The sequence below is a fragment of the Loxodonta africana genome, chromosome 1 (assembly GCF_030014295.1).
Source record: "Loxodonta africana isolate mLoxAfr1 chromosome 1, mLoxAfr1.hap2, whole genome shotgun sequence".
In the NCBI taxonomy this organism is placed as follows: domain Eukaryota; kingdom Metazoa; phylum Chordata; class Mammalia; order Proboscidea; family Elephantidae; genus Loxodonta; species Loxodonta africana.
Genome location: NC_087342.1, coordinates 1946419 through 1956299, shown reverse-complemented (window position 1 = coordinate 1956299; position 9881 = coordinate 1946419).

Genomic DNA, 9881 nt, shown 5'->3' with positions numbered 1-9881 from the left:
ACGGAAAGGCCATTCCATGGGACGGCCCACCAGCTGGTGTTCCACAGGCTTAGCAGGTAGGTCCCAAAATGACCCTGGCATCTTTGCCCTCAACTGCGGCTCTCCTTCTATAACCTCCATTTTTGCCAGTATCATCACCATCCTCAGTGAGACTGAAAACGTTATTGCCACCTTTAACTCTGCCTTTTCTTTGACATCTGCTCAGGGCTGTTCCACCTCTTCCTCGTCTCCTGCTTTGTCCTGTCACTTCCATTTGCGTTCTCTTGACTGTTGAGTAGGCAGATGGGAAGCTGGCTCCTTTCCTTTGCCAGGCTGTGAACTCTGTGAGGCTGGAGGCCACATCTTACCCCCATTGTTCCTCTCAGACGGCTGCACCACACTTGACAGATGGCAGGCCCTCAGTGAATGTCTGTTGAGTGGTTAACTCAGATGCTGACGATCACCCCAGTGGGACTCTGTCCCCAGCAGGGCTCTGCTCCTCTTAGAATGAGCTCCAAGGTTGCAGAGGAGGGAAGACAACGGCCTGCACAGTGCCAACCTCCTTACACCTGTTTCCCACAACTTGCTTAGCCTGCGGCTACCTGCTCTGCTGCTGTCTTCTGTTCTCCTGTCACCCCAAACTTCCATGTCCCCACATTGGAACCAGCGAGCCTATTGTCTGTAACTAGGCAAAGGTGGTTCTAGATTTCCTGTGAAACTCTATAGGGGCAGTTCTACTCTGTCCTATAGGGTCGCTATGAGTTGGAATCGACTCGACGGCACTGGGTTTTTGTGGATTCTCAGGAAAGTAAAATCACTCCTCAGTCAGCGAATACGCAGTTAGCTGCTTCTTTCTGCTAGGCATACTGTAGCATTTCTTCCATCAGAACCTCTCACATTGCTCATTCTCTATTGCTCACTTACTTCAGACTCATTATGTTTACACAGGATATTTATGTACAAATATAATGTGTGTATCTTCTGCAAAAGATCTCTTTAAAGTGTCGAGAAGCAAAGATGTCACTTTGAAGACTGAAGTGCGTCTGACCCAGCAACCCAGGCTGTGTTATTTTGAAGCACCTCATATGCAGGTGAAAGCTGGACAATGAATAAGGCAGATCATAGAAGAATTGACACCTTTGAATTATGGTGTTGGTGAAGAATATTGAATATACCATGGACTGCCAGAAAAATGAACAAATCTGTCTTGGAAGGAGTACAGCCAGAATGCTCCTTAGAAGCCAGGATGGCGAGACTTCATCTCACATACTTTGGACATACTGTCAGGAGGGGCCAGTCCTTGGAAAAGCACATTATGCATGGTAAAGTAGACAGTCAGCGAAAAAGAGGAAGACCCTCAACGAGATGAATTGACACAGTGGCTGCAACAGTGGGCTCAAACACAGCAACGGTTGTGAGGATGCTGCAAGACCAGGCAATGTTTCCTTCTGCTGTACGTCGGGTTACTATGAATTTAAACCAACTCGATGGCACCTAACAACAACAACATGTGTGCGTGTACATCACCGTTGCTTCAAAACTCACCCCATTTCACCATTTCACATGAAAGGGAATCAGAAGAGACCAAAGGAATGGGTCTCAGTTTTAGGGCCAATTTTTGACAGGGCCTTAAGGGGTTCCATGCGATACCCCACATTCCTTGCCTCATGCCCCAGGCTGAGGTGAAGCAGATCATTGCAAATCCATCACACAGAATGAAGCCTTTGAGCCGCCTTTGGGTGGATTTTTTTTTGCCAGGCTCTTCTTTAGAACTTCAAAAGTTTTCTCTAACACCCTGGGATTTATGTTTTATCTGCTTAAGAAGATAGGCCACAGCCAGGCATTTTCCAGGAACTCATGTTGGACATGTATCTGGGGCATTTGTTGTAAAGTATGCTTGAGCATCTCCAGATGGATTAAGCCTTAGCCACCACCGGGTATGGAGAGGCCATAGATTCATATCAAGTGAGACTGCCTACGCCCACCAAGCCCGAAACTTCTCTGACTCACTGAGGAGATGAGGGGTGTGTTGTCTTTGCACGTTGCTAGCCTGGTGAAATTAGGATTTTGGAAAGACCTCCAGGCCTTTTCGAGTTAAAGGCAGTGTGCTTTTGGAAAAAAACACAACTTTCTTTTTTTATTCTGAAAGCAAGTTTTTTTTTTTTTTAACTTCCACATAATGCTCATAAAGTTTCTTAGACATCAAACAGGTCTTGCCAAACAAGATTTTGATGATTTAAGGGTAAGCAAATAAAAAACATGTGAATTAAATGTCCCTTAAAATACAACCTGCGTTTTAAGATTATGGAGAAAGTGTTTGACAGCATGCATGCTGGGCTTCACGCAGCCCCAAGTGCTTGAGATGTGGTCAGGGCGTTTGATGAATTCCAAAGACCAGGCTTTCCTATCTATGGCAGAAATCAGTGAGCCCGTTTTCTGTATTTCCAAAAGAAGTGATCTGCTGAATCCTGAGAAAGAAGAGCCTCTGCTCCTGCAGGTAAAGACCAGCATCTGAGCCTTCATTTTCTGAGAGAAAACAAGAGTGGCCGTGCAGTCAGCCCTGTGGAGTGGCCTGACTGACAATGCTCTGGGAGCCACACAGTGCTGCGTGTCTTAGTTTCTTACGCACGTACTGGCTCAGCCTTCCTGCTGCACCAAAGTGTTAGGTGGTATTAGGTTTTCCACTGGGGCGTGTAAAACCCTAGGTTTTGTCCACGCCAAAATTCATCCACCCCTTGGGCATTACTATTTTGGTCTAAATACAGTAAATACAACTTGATGCCATCCTAAGGTCTCTCAATCCGTCAGCTGACATCAAATGCCTATTAGAGCAAGGTAGTACTAAGATGGAGGTGGGGAGGGTATAAAGAATTCAGAAACTCAGAAGATAAGCGTCCCAGTCTCAAACAGCTAATGATATAGCCCAGTGGCTAAAACATAAGGGTTATTATCAAATGCCTCCAGGCAGGTACAGACAGCGTATGGGTAGCACAGAGGGTTAAGTGCTTGGCTGCTAACAGAAAGATTGTCAGGGGAGTCTCGGAAAGACTGGCCTGCAGATCTGCTGCCAAAAAAAGTCAACCATGGAAAACCCCATGGAGCACAGTTCTAATCTGACACACATGGGGTTACCGTGGGTCAGAGTTGACTCCATGTCAACTGGTTTGGTTCTTTTTATGTTTTCACGTTTCAGGAGTACAAACAAGGGGGCATCATTGGGAAGGCTGTCTGAGGGAGGGGAGACTTTTAATGGGCCCTAATGACTGAGCTGATCCGTTTATCTGTTGTGAAATATTTACTGAGCACCTACTATGTGCAATACACTGGCTAGTATTAGGGATAAAGAGATGAACAAGACAGGCCTGGTTCTTGCCTGCAGGTAGCTTGTATTTGAAGGGAGAAGATAGCCATCAAGTAGCTAATTACATCATTTATACTTAATTATAATTGCTATGAGTACAAAAAAGGCAAAGTACAGGTTGCTTGTAGAAGCCTCTAGCAAGGGTTCTTGATGAAAATTGTATAAGTTGAATTGTCTTGGATGTGTAGTTAAAGTGTGGTCCAGGGACCAGCTTGTTAATGCAGAATCTTTGTCCCCTCCCCAGGGCCAGCGACCCAGAGCCTGCATTTCTAACTCAATCCCAGTTGGTTCTGATGGGCATTACATTTCTAGAAGCAGTGCTAAGGTAACAACACTGTGGACAGCAGAAGAGCCGAGGACTTCCAGATCACAGAAATGCTGCGTTATCTGTGTTCAGTGGAACAGACATTCTTTTTCCTGGCTGATGCTTACACACCTGAATTGCACATGGAGGGGCCTATTTGCTTGATAGATGCCGAAGGATACCCAAGGTAGGTTGAGAGGCCTCTCAACTTTGCATCTCTTGGGAGTCTCTTTGTCTAATTCTATTTTCTGTTCCATGTCTGCTAGGTCAGAATCCTTTCATCTTCCAAAATAGGAGACCTATTCTCTTTGGCATCAATATTCCCCTCCCTCGTTTCCCTCCCTCCACCCCAGTGCTGCCTAATGCTTTCCAGATGAGGTGCAAGCAGCTGCTAATTGTCCCAGGATCAGTCTTGCTTTGTGTTTCAGTCAGCAAGGCACCTCACTAATGGGTCTGAAACTTGGCAGCAGGCCTGGGACCAGCATCGAAGGAAACAGATCCGAAAGGCGCAGAGAGAAGGGGAAGGAGATGAGGAGTCGTTAGAAGAAGGTTCCAAGGATGATAGGAGGAGAGGAAGCAAAGGGACAGGAGAGAATGAGAGAGCCTTGTGGAGAAACAGACCTGTGGATGCAGGGGTGTGGGGGAGAGAGGATGGGGCAGACACAGGAATAATGGGGTGCAAAAGGAAAAGGAACAGTTGAATTTGTATCTCTGAGTGGAGGCAAGAAAGAAGGCAAGATGATCAGACTGAATTTGCAGATGTGATCCTGAACCCTGACAATGCCTGTCCATGGGGAGTGCCAGACAGGGCAGCCCCCCTCTGTTCTGCAGGCAGAAATCTGACTCCTCTCCTGCTTTCTCTCTCTCTGGCCCTCAGCTTTCAAGGGCTTGGCAGGGAGTACTGATGTCTGACAGCAGCCAACGAATGAAGCTCAAGTTCCAAGCTGACAGTGTTGAGGGGCCCAGATGCACCTTGGCTTTGTGAGCTGAGGCCGGAGCAGGGCTCTCCTGGCCTGAGTTCTAGGAACTGGTTTTCCTGGAATTCTGCTGGAAAGGGGCCTGGTCAGGGGAAGCTAAGAACTGAGGCCCAAGGACTTTCTGAGTTGGGTATGTTCATTGCACTTACTAACAACAAAAACAAAAAAATCCTCCATAAGAGGGAGAAAATCCACTTGCTGACATGAATCCCAGTTGTATCGGGGGGAACCCACTCACAGACACACATTTTTACAGAGAAGCAGAGCAGGAGAAATGGGAAGAGAGGTCAATGGCACAAGGACAGGGAGTAGGCTAGCACTGGCAAGGGCATCAGCACAGCAGTGGCACACCCACCCCTGTCCCAGCAAGAAACAAATACACAAGCCTGGTTTTTTGCTGGGGGATATTAATATACATATATTTTTAAAAGCATTGGTGTTGTCAAGGTAAATATGAGCCCAAGAGACAGAAAGGGCCACATGAATCAGAGACTTTATCAGCCTGAGACCAGAAGAACTAGATGGTGCCTGGCTACCACCAATGACTGCCCTGTCAAGGAACACAGCAGAGAATCCCTGATGAAGCAGGAGGACAGTGGGATGCAGATCTCAAATTCTCATAAAAAGACCAGACTTAATGGTCTGACTGAGACTAGAAGGACCCCAGAGGTCATGGTCCCCAGACCTTCTGTTAGCTCAAGACTGGAACCGTTCTTGAAGCCAACTCTTCAGATAGGGATTGGACTGGACTATAAGGTAGAAAATGATACTGGTGAGGAGTGAGCTTCTTGGCTCAAGTAGACACATGAGACTACGTGGGCAGCTCCTGTCTGGAGGGGAGATGAGAAGGCAGAGGGGAACAGGAGCTGGTCGAATGGACATGGGAATACACGGTGGAGAGAAGGAACGTGCTGTCTCATTAGAGGGAGAGCAGCTAGGAGTACATAGCAAGATGTATATAAGTTTTTGTATGAAAGACGGACTTGAGTTTTAAACTTATGCTTAAAGCACAATAAATAATAATAAAAAAAAGCTTTGGTGTTGAAACAAAAACTTGTACACAGATGTTCAGAGCAGCACTACTCACAAGAGCCAAAAGGCGGGAACAACCCAAATGTCCACTAACTAATGGCAGAATAAACAAAATGTGGTATATTTATATGACGAGATATTATTTACCCATAAAAGTAATGAAATATTGATACATGCTATAGTACACAGAGACGAACTTTAAAACTATTAAGCCAAGTCTAGGAAGCCTGACACAAAGCCCACATATTGCATGGCTTCATTTATTTGAAATGTCCAAAGCAGACAAATCCAAAAAGGCGGAACACAGAGTAGTTGGTGCTAGGGCCCGGGGGGTGATGGGGTGGGGAGAGGTTTGGGATGGGGAGTGACTGCTTAATGGGTTCTTTTTGGGGTGATGAAAAGGTCTGGAGCTAGGTAGTGGTGATGGTTGCACACCATTGTGGATGTACTTAATGCTACTGAGTTGTATGCTTGAAAATGGATCAAATGGTAAATGTTATGTCATGTTTATGATGCTGTAGTTGTTAGGTACCATTGAGTTGGCTCTGACTCATTTTGACATTGTGTATTATAGAACAAAATGTTGCTTGGTCCTGTGCCATCTTCATAATGTATATTATACTACCATAAAAAAATGCAAAAAAGAAGAAGAGCATTGAAATAACCACCACTGTGAAAAATTTGAAAAAAAAAATTTAGTCTGCCATAAACTTGTTTTGTAATTCAGCAGAGTTTTTATTTTAATTTGCACCCAGAAAGGCATTATAATGCTTCTAACAGTTAATATGGCCTTGAGAGGGAAAGAAAGAATAAGAAGTACTGAAGAAGAAAGAAATCAGGGCAGTGGAAAGAGGAGGGGAAAATAAAAAGGAAATTAGCCATCTACAGGGAGGAAATGAAAGAACAGGGATGGCCAGAATGAAGTGAGGGAGATAAGGTTTTCATGTTTTGCCTAGGCCAGAAAGAAACCTCCAACACAAAAAGAGAGAAAAGAACAACAGAGCGAGTCTGAGCTGTGCCAAAGAACAGGGACAGAAACTAGGTTGAGCTAAGAGAGGCTCTTAAAAACAAACAATGTAATCGTTAATTCTTCGTCCCACTCCCCTTTTTATTGCTGGTGAGATGAGCTCTTAAAGCCACAAAGCTAGTAGCTCTGGGGCTCCTATCTGTGGTGGGAGTTCTGTGGGGTTAATTACATACTTTTCTCTCTCTAAGGTTGTTGCTGTTAGTTGCTGTCCAGCCAATCCCCACTCATGGCAACTCCAGATGTGCAGAGTAGAACTGCTCCATATGGTTTTCTAGGCTGTGACCTACCGGAAGCAGACCGCCAAGTCTTCCAAGGCACCTCTGGATAGGTTCAAACCACCAGCCATTCAGCTAGTAGTCGAGCCCTTAATCATTTGTGCCACCTAAGGACTCTTCTCTCTAAGGTAGACCTTCTTTTTATTTAAATTTATTTATTGTGCTTCAGGTGAAAGTTTACAAATCAAGTCAGTCTCTTATTCTAAAAGTTATACACACCTTGCTGTGTACTCCTAGGTGCTGTCCTTTTAATGAGACAGCACATTCCTCCTCTCCACCGTGTATTCCCTGTGTCCATTCAACCAAATCCTGTCCCCCTCTTCCTTCTCATCTCCCCTCCAGACGAGCTGCCCACATAGTCTCAAGTGTCCACTTGAGCCACGAAGTTCACTCTCACCAGCATCATTGTCTATCTTATAGTCCAGGCCAATCCCTGTCTGTAGAGTTGGCTTCAAGAATGGTTCCAATCCTGGGTTATCAAAGGGTCCAGGAAACATGACCATCAGGGTCCCTCCCATCTCAGTCACACCATTAAGCCTGGTCTTTTTATGAGAATTTGGGATCTGCATCCCACTGTTCTGCTCCATCAGGGATTCTCTGCTGTGTTCCTTGATAGGGCAGTCATTGGTGGTAGCCAGACACCATCTAGTTCTTCCTGTCTCAGGCTGATGGAGTCTCTGGTTCATGTGGCCCTTTCTGTCTCTTGGGCTCATATTTACCTTTTGTCTTCGGTATTCTTAAGGCAGACCTTCTTAACTAGGGCCCTTCTTCATCCTGGAACGTGGTAAGCAGAGGCTGGCTAAGCCCCATCAGGGATGCAGTTCTGTATTAAGGGGGCAGTTGGGCAAGATCATTTCTGAAATTTTTTCTAATTCTGTGATCCTTCATGTGAATGATTCTTAGCTGCATGCAAGGCCTAATGAAAAGAGGATTGGTTAGCGGGTCAGGTGATCAGTCTATGAATGCTTACTGCATGCACCACACATGCTCTAATTTAGGGAAGACTTGTTGGAGGGCAATACAAGGAAGGCCCTGTCTTGTGAGGTGTGGTTAGGTGGGAGGACAGAGGTGAGATTGAAACTTTCTTAACATTATGTACAGATGGCTGGAATGTAAGGGTTTTCAAAAACATATTCTAAATTTGAAAACATACATAAAAAAATGAATACAAAAATTGTCCATAATCCCACCACTTTGGTGGATATCCTTCCAGACCTCTTTCTATGTATATTTATCTAGACCAAAACACACATACACACAGGGCATCAAACTGAACATACAGTTTCGTGTAAACATTTTCCGTGCCATTAAATAGTCTTCAACAACATTGTAATAACTTTATGATTAAAAACAAACAAATACAAACAACAACCACAAAAGTCCCCTGCATTTTCTAAGACTTCAAGAAAGGACACCTGTGAAAGAAATCAGCTTCTGGGGCCTGGGTTTCCTTCTGTGTGCAGATCTGCTAATGTATTTGAATCTTAGGAGAATTGAGGGATTTTCCAGATTGGACCTATAAACAGCTCTGTAGACAGAGTTCATTCTTTAAGGAGATGAGGGCTTGGGAGATGTTCCACTTCCTGTGTGAGGAAGAAGCTTGTCCTGGGGGGAAGAAAATGGGGATAGCAGGTGTCCTTCTAGGCTCTGTTAAGCAGAGGCTGGCCTATCGACACGTGAGAGGAAGGGACTCAGGCTAGGAAGTGGAAACTGATTCCCGAGCATTAGGAGAGCAGCCACTCACTTGTGCACAGGATGAAACTCAAGTGGAGGCCCAAGCCAACCCACCCACAAGCAACATTGATAGCTGCCAGCCAGCTGATGAAGGCCTTAATCAAGTGGCCTGAGGTTTGCAGCCTCTGCCCCTCTGCAGCAGAGCAGCTGCCTAGTAGTGGTAGAAATGGCACACCTGCTTTCCCTGTAACTAGAGGTTTGGTGGGCACCGTCTCCTAAGAGGCTGGGAGGTGAGTACAGCCCAGGAAAGTCACATGTACATAATGGCAGTCTGTCTTCCAGGTCCTCAAGTGACCTGATGATATAAGATCCTCCACTGCATGCAGAACACATGCCTAAATCCTTACCATGGTTGTTGCTGGTAGCTGCTGTTAAGCTGACTCCCAAATGGCGACCCTACGCACAAGATGGGGTGTTGCACCATTGTGACACGTAGTGTTTTCACTGGCTGATTTTTAGAAGTAAATCACCAGGCTTTTCTTCCTACTCTGTCTTAGTCTGGAAGCTCTACTGAAACCTGTTCAGCATCATAGCAACACTCAAGCTTCCAGAGACATACGGGTACTGGCTGCACATGAGGTACACTGGGTGGGAATTGAGCCCGGATCTCCTGCATAGAAGGTGAGAATTCTACCTATGAACAGTTGTCCTCTTACCATGGCCTATAAGGCCCTAAATGACCTCTACTGCTTGACCTCTATGACTTAGTCTCTTATGGTGCCACTTCACTCACTTATCTCCAGTGACGCAGGGCTCTGCTGCACCTCAATTACCCAGCACGCTCCTGCCTCAGGGCTTACAGTTCCCTCTGCCTTGAATGCTCTTCCTTGATGTCTGATTGGTTCCCTCCCTTGCTTTATTCAGTCTCTGCTAGAATGTCACATTATTACCACCAAGGCATTCTCTGACCATCATATCTAAAACAGCATCCTCTCTCCATCACTTACATCTCTCTCTCCTCTTTTCTGGCTTTATCATTAGCTCTTACCACCACTGTTTTACATCTACAGACACCTGTTGTTTATCATCTGACCCCCTCACTAGGATATTAGCACCATGAGAGCAGGGACTTTGTTTTGGTCACTGCTATATCCCCAGAGGAAACCCGGGTGGCACAGTGGCTAAGAGCTCAGGCTGCTAACCAGAAGGTCGGGAGTTCAAATCTACCAGGCGCTCCTTGGAAACTCTATGA